This window comes from Mya arenaria, chromosome 14 (assembly GCF_026914265.1).
Source record: "Mya arenaria isolate MELC-2E11 chromosome 14, ASM2691426v1".
Taxonomy (NCBI): domain Eukaryota; kingdom Metazoa; phylum Mollusca; class Bivalvia; order Myida; family Myidae; genus Mya; species Mya arenaria.
In genome coordinates this window covers 61,298,642-61,308,840 of record NC_069135.1, presented here as the reverse complement: position 1 = coordinate 61,308,840, position 10,199 = coordinate 61,298,642, and positions in this window count along the sequence as shown.

The window sequence follows — 10,199 nt, the reverse complement described above, 5'->3', positions numbered from 1 at the left end:
CCCTGGTAATTCCCTGTGTATTGTCCCAGTGTTAAAGAATACCATGTGTATTTCCCTGGTGTTGGAGCATACCTCATGTATTACCTTAGTATCGCAGAATTCCTTGTTTATTGTCCTGGTATCGGATAAATATCTGTGTATTGCCCTGGTATCGGAGGATTCCAAGTGTATTGCCCTTGTCGCGAATATGATATCAAAACATTTATTTCGTTGTATAATTGATAGTTCATTGGTAATATTATGTTTAATAAGTATTTGAATATAAATCAGATCGATCTTCATTAACTCAAATAAACGTATAATGTTTGCTTTGCACCATTGTATGTTTTCATCATGAGTTAATATTTTTGTTTACTTGATATGTTTGCACCGTTAAAGCTTTTCATTACATTTTACCGGTTTGATTGCTCCGTTAGCATATGCTTCCATGTTACCTGCAATCGTCGTGCATTTCATGTGAAGTTGGCGGGAATAATGAGAATATAAACCACAGTTTATTGTCCTGGTGTCGGAGAACCCCCTTTGTATTGACCCTGGTGTTGAGAATCTCCTGTGTGTTTGTCCTTATGTCAGAGCATTCCCTTTGTATTTCTCTGGTGTTTGAGCATCATTTGTGTATGGCCCTGGTGACGGCGAGAACCCTGTATATTTTCCTGGTTTCGGAGAGTCTCATATGTATAGCCCAGGTGTCAGATTAAAAAACACTGCGCGAGGGTCGGGATGAACCTATCTTACATGAGCGGCTATGGTTGATGCTTTTTCTCTAACCTCAGTTAAACAAAATTAAGTTAAAATGTATTTTTGCTGGAACTCTTGTGTGCGTAGTGAAAATAATTGCGTATTGATATGCGATCATTCGTTTGTCATGGATATGCGCGCAGTGATTCAGATTATGTTAATAGTCAAATCGCTCTTCAAATAGTTCGAAGGAGAGTGAAGCATTATTTCTTGAAAGGTGCGTGAAAACTGTTTTATGGTAACATTTGAAGCGAGAAATACTTAATTAGCGGTCTAAATATTGCCACTGGGTCAGACAAGATGTCCATGAAGCTACAGACGACAGTCTACAACAAGAGATGTAATTACAATGTGGTGACCATTAAAAAGGAGTTCCATACGGGCATTTTATCTCCGACGGTGAGCAAGATAAGAATTTCTAGCATGGTTTAATGATTGGATCTACTTATCTGAGGTGGGAGAAAATCGCTTCCACCTTAATCGAGTTTTAAATGATTCGTCATATTCTTAAAAAAACTGAAAAGGTTTTAGGCTGAATTTAAACGTAAACGCCTCATGCACAATACAAATAAGCGAAAGATGGACATTATTGACATAAACAGGCAGGTCATTATATATAGAATAATGCGCGGATAATTAATTAAAAAAGGCCATGACAAAATATACTTAACTATAGTTATCATTATAGAGTTACTGTCTCTCTTGCGTTTATGAACTCGGTCATCGGCTGGAAGTGCGAAACACCAATATGTTTGTATGACCTCGGCCAAAGAGTGAAAGTGTAAAACTTTCATATGTTTGAATGACCTCGATTATCGGGTGAAAGGGCTAAACAGCCATCTATTTGTGCGACCTCGGCCGTCGGTTTAAATTGCGAAACTGCCACTTGTTTGTGTGACCACGTGCATCGGTTGGAGTGCAAAATTTTACCTGAGTGAATGACCTTGATGAAAGTACTTTTATTATTTATCAAGTGGAAGTAAAGCAAAATAATGACAGTACTCAAACAAAACGGTTAGTTCCCTTCCATTACAATCAGGAAGTTATAAACATGAAGTTGTTAGTTTCTTTTTCAAAAGGCTTGTCTGTTCATAAAGTTTTGTTTTTTTAGACAAAATTCATTTGGTATCCTGTTCACACCGAATTTAATCTGTCGAAACACAATACAGTAAACATATTTCTTGATATTGTTTAAGTAGATACATTATAATCTGTTTAATTCTCAAGTATTTATCAAATGACTTGACCCAAAGTTTATGAATCAAAACGATCTAAAATGGAAACCGGAATTTCTATTGAATCTAAATGAATTTCCGTATACAAGTATTTTATAAACCTTCGTGTTTCAGTACTTACTTATAGATTGTTCGTAATAAAGTGAGTGAGGCAGGTTATTACATATAGCAATATGATTTTACACGTTTTAATGAACATGACAGAACGGGACAAATTACACTTATATTTAATAGAATAGTATAGAACAGTATTGAATATAATAAAATAGAATTGAAAAGATATAAAATATTATAATATGATACAATAGAATAGAACATTATAGAATAGAATTGAATAGAATGAAATATAATTTAACATATTAAGGAGATAGAAAGAAGCACTCCCCCCTGATCTTATACATTTAATGAATTTTGATTTATCTATTTAAAATGAATATTATTGCGGCCCTCACCTCGCAAATATAAGCAAATCAGATTGATCAAACTGTGACATGCGCTATTTGTGTACAATTAGTTTAAACTGCAACATAAACAGGTCTCTACGCTTTACTATTTGATAATATTGCCGAAATCCGCTATAAATGCATTACGTGGCATTAAACGTTTAAATCAAAAGGCGTTATCTTATATACATGATCAATACTAGTTATCGCGGAAGATTAATGACACCTTAGCAACTAAATATCTTTACTCTCTGCTTTTCTGCTTTTATCCTTTGTATAACTTCACAGTTAAGAAAATACTTGAAATTCGTTTTTAAAGATTATTATATGTCCTTACTTTCCTTGAAGAGCCAATGGTAGTATTAATAGCACATCAGTTTGGCAAATGATAAACCCACAAATAGGAATGGGGATGTACTAACTGACCCGGGTCAGAATAATCCGTAATATATGAAGTAAAGTCTTGATAGGAAAACATTTACATATTGCAGAACATAACCACTAAAAGCCGACCATATCTTTCTATTTAGATATTGTTTTTATTTGTGAAGGTGACACGCCAAATCGGAAAATAGCTCATGGAGCTTATGTTTCTTGCTATCATATACCCGACCAAAAAAAAAAAGATTAGTGTATCCTCTAACCTGTACCTTATGGTAATAATAAGTAGTTAAGATAACGAATAAATTGTGTCACCGATCGTGACATGAAATATTTAGTATGATAAATAATCAGATATACCTGAATCATTATACATATACGGCCATTAATTATTCCCTATAGCGGTGCAATTTCACTTATATACATTAAAGGACACGCACATATTTGATTATATGAATAGCGGTGTAAGAGGACGAAAGTGCACTAGTGGTATAGGTATCCATCTTTGACCCAAGAAATTATTGGTTCAAGCCCCACCAGAGAAACAAACAATTGTTCTATCAAAATGGAAACCATGGCATAGAACGATTTATATAAACTATTTACTAATTATATGTACACACGTACCCGCACACGCAACTCCACACATAGATACGAATGAGTTCAGCACGCACGACGATACACATATGATTGCAGGAAATACTCAATATTGTTCTTGGTATTTGACTGAATAACCACTCACAGATATAGGTGAACGTACACGGCGACCCCCCTCCCCAAGAAAAAATAGATAAATAAATTATGTAAGTTTGATAAAATGAAGTAAAAAACACGATAATAAACATATGATTGCATGATTGACTCTCTTTTGTCTGATGAAATCAATGGACTAGTCAAATTTTAAGTCAAATACTCCTGTACAATTGCTGTTAAAATAACCTCAGTATCAACACCCTTCAAAAGACCAACAAATATGGCATATTTGCGGGTGGCTATTATTAAATACTGATGTCATTGGCTACATTCTAGATATTAATCTAAATCTGGAGTTTGTGGTTGTTATACATACATTTGAAATACAACACAATGCTTTAACTAATTCCGGTGAGGCTGTGTTGTGATAAAGACTAGGCAATATTATGAAGATCATACAAAAAGTAAAATTCAGAATGTCAGCAAGCTTTTTTTTGTGATTTCACCTTTATTTGGCCTAAATGAGCAGAAATGTTTTGTCAATGCATGATTGTTTAACGTATGTAAAATATATTTGAACGCTTTGGGATTTGCAGAAAAGGGGAGCGGAGCATGGTCATAACGAAGGTCATGTCGACAAAACCTCGACAAAAATCTGATAAAGGTTCTAAACTGTCAAATTTTTGTAAAAACTAAAAAAGCTGATGAATATGAGGACTGCCACCTGTGTGTGTCCTCGGTTAAACGGTTAGTTTCCATCCATTACAATCAGGAAGTTATAAACAGGTCGTTATTAGTTTCGTTTTTAAAGGCTTATCTTTGACCTGTGTTCTGTTTTTCAAAAACAATTGATCTGACAGCCGGTCTACAACGAACTAAATCTGTCGAAAAAACGTGCATTGGACAAAACAGTAAACAAATTTCTCCATATTGATTGTAAGTAGATATATACTCTTCAGTTTTCTAGCTAGTTCTTAAAATACTTTACCTCAATTGTATTCATCAGAATTACCCTAAATGGTGACTGGATTTCCCTGTTAACTTTACTTTCAAGTATATTTTTTTAAATCTTGTTTAACAAGAAACGTATAGATATTTTGTAATAAAGCGAATGAGGAGAACTATATTTATAGCCTACCATATCGTACGACCACCCAACAGTCCAACCAATATTTGTATAATCTTGCAAAGGACAGTTGACCTCGACCTTTGACCTACATGACATCAATTAATACATATCGACCATGCAGCTGTGATTTCACCATAAACGTATACAAATATTAGCGATCTATTAGCCCTTTTGGGGGAAATTGTGTCCACGTAGCGTTACACTAAAAATCTCTTTATACGGGCTTAAACTGTTTTATTGGTACACAAATCTGAGTCTTCTTTGGTTTGGTCAAGTAAGTCAAATAAGTTCAAGATAATAAAACAAAACTGTTGAAATATGTTTTGTGTTTGAGAGAGAGAGAGAGAAAAGAAAAGAGAGAGGTGGATGGGAGAGACAGAAGGGGGAGAGGGTGTGATAGAGAATTAAAAACATGTTTGTTTGACATTGATTATCGGGTGAAAGTGTAAAACTGCCAAATGATTGTATGTGCTCGATTATCGGGTGAAAGTGTAAAACTGCCACATGTTTGTATGACCTCGATTATCGGGTGAAAGTGTAAAACTGCCAAATGTTTGTATGTGCTCGATTATTGGGTGAAAGTGTAAAACTGTCAAATGTTTGTATGTGCTCGATTATCGGGTGAAGGTGTAAAACTGCCACATGTTTGTATGACCTCGATTATCGGGTAAAGGTGTAAAACTGCCACGTTTTGTATGAACTCGAGTTTGGGGTAAAGGTGTAAAACTGCCACATGTTTGTATGAACTTGAGTATCAAATGAAAAGGCTAAACTGCTACATGTTTGTATAACCTCGATTATCGGGTGAAAGTGTAAAACTGCCAAATGTTTGTATGACCTCGATTATCGGGTGAAAGTGTAAAACTGCCAAATGTTTGTATGACCTCGATTATCGGGTAAAAGTGCGAAACTGCCGTTTATTTGTTGGCCTCGGCCGTTGGTTTAAATTGCAAAACTACCACCTGTTTGTGTAACCTCGTCCATCGGTAAGGGTGCAAAAGTTAACCTATCTGTATGACCTTGATGAAATAACTTTGATTATTCATCAAGGCGCAGTAAAGCAAAATATTAACATTACTCAAACTTAGATGGGTAATTCCCTTTCATTACAATCAGGAAGTTATCGACAGGAAGTTGTTAGTTTCGTTTTCAAAAGGCTTGTCTGTTCATGAAGTTTTGTTTTTTGAGACAAAATTCATGTGGTATCCCGTCCACACCGAACCTTATCTGTCGAAACACAAAAATTGGATAATACTGTAAACGTATACACATATTGTGTAAGTAGATACATTATATTCTCTTTAATTCTTACAAGTATTTCTCAGATGACTTGACCCATAGTTTATGACTCAAAATGATCGAAATTGGAGACAGGATTTTCGTATAAATCTGAATGAACTTCCCTATACAAGTATTATTTAAACCGTCGTTTTTCAGAACTTAAATACCAATTTGTTTGTAAGAAAGTGAATGAGACAGATCATTACACATTGCAACATAATTAAACGCGTTTTAATGTTTTAGAACATGACATAACGTAATAAATAACACTAAAATATAATAGATTAGTATAGAAAAGTATTGAATATAATGAAATAGAATAGAAAACGTATAATAAAATAGAATAGAACATTATATAATATATTAAAATAGAATAGAATAAAATATAATTCAGCATTTTAAGGAGATTGAAAGAAGCAGTCACCACTGATCTTGTACATTTCGTGGATTTAAATTTTTATTGAAAATGAATGCAACTGCGGCAATGTCCTTATTTAAATCATTGTTTTGGCGAAAATGAGAAAATCAGTTTAAACTGTGACACGCGTTATCTTTTGTACCTGATCAATCAGTTTGAACTGCAACACATACCGGTCTCTACGCTTTACTATTTGATAATATTGTCGATATCCAGTACAAATGCATTACAGTAGGAACACGTGACATTAAATCTTGCTTGTTTCAACAGGCGTTATCATATGTACATGATCAGTTTTAGTTATCACGTAAGATGAATCACCCCTTAGCAACTAAATATCTTCAATATTTGCTTTCCCTCTTTTGCATAACAGTTTAGGAAATAATTGAACTTGTTATTCAAGATTATTATACATATATTAACTTTCCTTTCAGCGCCAATGGTAATAATAATGGTAATAATAATATGACATCCGTTTGACAAATTATAAACCCACAAATCGGAATGGGAAGGTGTATTTACTGACTAGGGTCAGAACAATCCAAAATATGTAGAGCCCTCAAACAATGATAAGAAAACATTAGCCTAAATAGGCCAATAACCACTTAAAGCCGACCATATCTTTCATTTCAGAAATGATGTGATAAACACATTCTTTCAAGCTTAACTACGTTTAATATTAGTTAAGCTGACATGTGCGATAACTTATTTTAGCTCATTGAACTAATGTGTCTTGTTACCATGTACCCGAATTAGCTATAGATTATTGCGTCCTGTATCTTGCATCTTGTGCTTTGAATAAATAGTATTAACAGATGTCGGAAATATTTGTGTCACCAATTACCATGTGTCACCTGAGAATGATTAATACACAAATAGACCAGCATTGTTCACCATATATTTGTCAATTGATCTCAAATCGTTTGGTGTTGGTGTGCCTGTTAATGACGACAGAGTCTGTATTGGTATGTATGCTGATGACATTGTTCTGTTAGCCGAGTCCGCAGATGATATTCAGTTACATTTGTCTGCCTTAGGTGACTGGTATTATAATCAATATGCATGTTAATTCTACTAAGAGCAAAATAGTCCATTTAAACCCAATTCAGTATCACGTACAACTTATAATTTTGTGTCTGGTTCTAGTCAGTTAACAGCGGTAGATAGATAACTTGCCTTGGTGCGGTTTATTACGAACACGTGGATCTAAATGTTACTGTCAAGTCTGTTGCCCAGAGTGCAAGTCGAACCCTAGGTTTACTGATTGCTAAATATAAGATTGTTCGAGGACTCCGATACGATGTATTTACAAAACTGTATGACGCAGTTGTTTAGCCTGTTGTTCGTTAAAGTGCTCTCCTTTGAGGAACATATATATCATAATTTCAAGAGCAAATGGTATGATTGGGTCTTCTGGGCGTGTTCAAAATATGCTAAGACTGTTTCGGGCTCTTGCACTCCCTCTCCCCGAAAGTATGCGCTTACGGACTTCATCTCCCTCCACACACATACGAACACATGCTAACCCCTGTCCCTCACACACATTTATGCAAACACGTACTTCATCTCCCCCACATACATACTAACACATGCTAGCCCCTTCCACCATATACGTACGCGCTCACGCATTATATTTGCAGGTAAAATCAATGATCAAATTAAAATTAAAATACTCATGTACGCTTAAGAATGTAGGCTATAATCTAAAGATGAATGTTGAGCTGCCTTTGGGGGTCTAAGACCTGCATTTGAAAATCACTTCTCAACTCATTCCGGTAAGGCTGTTTTCAGATAAAAAGCTGGGCAAGTTAATACAAAAAATCATAAAAAAGTGACATTTACAGTGTCAGCAAGGTTATTTTTGGTTCCACCTTTTTTCGGCCCGAGTATAGTAATTTGTTTCGATTCATTTGGGTGTTTAACATTTGTTCAATATATGTTAAATATTCATTGCATGTCTTGGGATTGGCCGATGATGTGGGAGGGGGGAATGATAATAACGAAGGTCAGGTCGACGAAACCTTGGCCATCCGATAAAAATGGGTGAAACTGCCACTTATGCAACTGTCCTCGGCCACAGCGTGACTTTATGGGTGATAGCAACGGGTAAAAATGCGGAAATGAGACCAGTGTGTATTACCTGCACTGTATAATAAAAGTGCAAAGCCGCAATCGGTTTGTATAACCACGGTCATATGATAAAAGTGTAAAACTGCCATCTGTGTGTATGACCTCAGCTAATTGATGAAAGTGCGAAACAACTACCTGTGCGTATGTCCTCGGCTATCGGATTAAAGTGAAAAACTGCAACCTGTGAGTATAGCCTCGGCTTTTTGGTGAAAGTGCGAAACTGCAACCTGTGAGTATAGCCTCGGCTTTTTGGTGAAAGTGCGAAAGTGCCATCTGTGTGTATGACCTCGGCTAGTTGGTGACAGTGCGAAACTGACACCTGCGTGTGTGGCCTAGACAATCGGATGAAATTTCGAAACTGACACCTGTGTATATGTTCTCGGCTACCTGAAAAAAGTGCGAAACTGTCTTCTGTGTGTTTGACCTCGGCTATGTAATGAAAGTGCGACACTGACACATGTTTGTATGTTCTCTGCTATCTTAAAACAGTGCGAAACTGTCTCATGTGTGTATGACCTCGGCTATCTAATGAAATTGAGAAACTGCCAAATATCGGCTATCTGAGGAAAGTGCAAAACTGCCAACTATGCGACTGACCTCGGCTATCTGATGAATGTGCAAAACCGCCATCTGTGGGTATGTCCTCGACTATCTGATTAAAGTGCAAAACAACCACCTGTGTGTATGTCCTTGAATATCTGCGGAAAGTGCGAAACAACCACCTGTGTGTATGTCCTTGACTATATGCGGAAAGTGCTAAACAGCCACCTGTGTGTATGTCCTTGACTATCTGCGGAAAGTGCTAAACAGCCATCTGTGTGTATGTCCTTGACTATCTGCGGAAAGTGCTAAACAGCCACCTGTGAGTATGGCCGCGGCTAATTGATGAAAGTGCGAAACTGCCACCGGTGTGTATGTTATCGGCTATTTGGTGAAAGTGTGAAACTGACACCTGTGTGTGTGGTCTCGACAATCGGATTGAAATGCGAAACGGCTACCTGTGTGCATGTCCTCGGCTATCGGATGAAAGTGCGGAACTTCCACCAGTGTGTACGACCTCGGCCATTTGATGAAAGTGCGAAACTGCCACCTGCGTGTATGTCCTCGGCCATATAGTGAAAGTGCGAAACTGTCACCTGTGTATATGTCCTTGGCTATCGGATGAAAGTTGGAAACTGCCACCAGTGTGTCTGACCTTGACCATCTGATGGAAGTAGGAAACTGCCACCTTTATGTATGTACTCGGCCATGTGGTAAAATGCTAATCTGCTACACCTGTATGTATGTCCTTAGCTATTGAATGGAAGTGCGAAACTGCCAGCTTCGTGTTTGTTCTTAGCTATTTGATAAAAGTGCCAAACTGACACCTGTGTGTATGGCCTCTACTATTGGATAAAAGTGCGAAACTGCTTTTTGAGTGTATGTCCTCCACTATTAGATGAAAGTGCCAAACTGACACCTGAATGTTTGTCCTCCACTATTGGTTGAAAGTGCGAAACTGCCTCCTGAGTGTATGTCCTCCACTATTAGATGAAAGTGCCAAACTGACACCTGAATGTATGTCCTCCACTATTGGTTGAAAGTGCGAAACTGCCTCCTGAGTTTATGTCCTCCACTATTGGATGAAAGTGCCAAACTGACACCTGAGTGTATGTCCTCCACTATTTGATGAAAGTGCCAAACTGCCACCTGAGTGTATGTCCTCCACTAGAGGATGAAAGTGCCAAACTGACACCTGAGTATATGTCCTC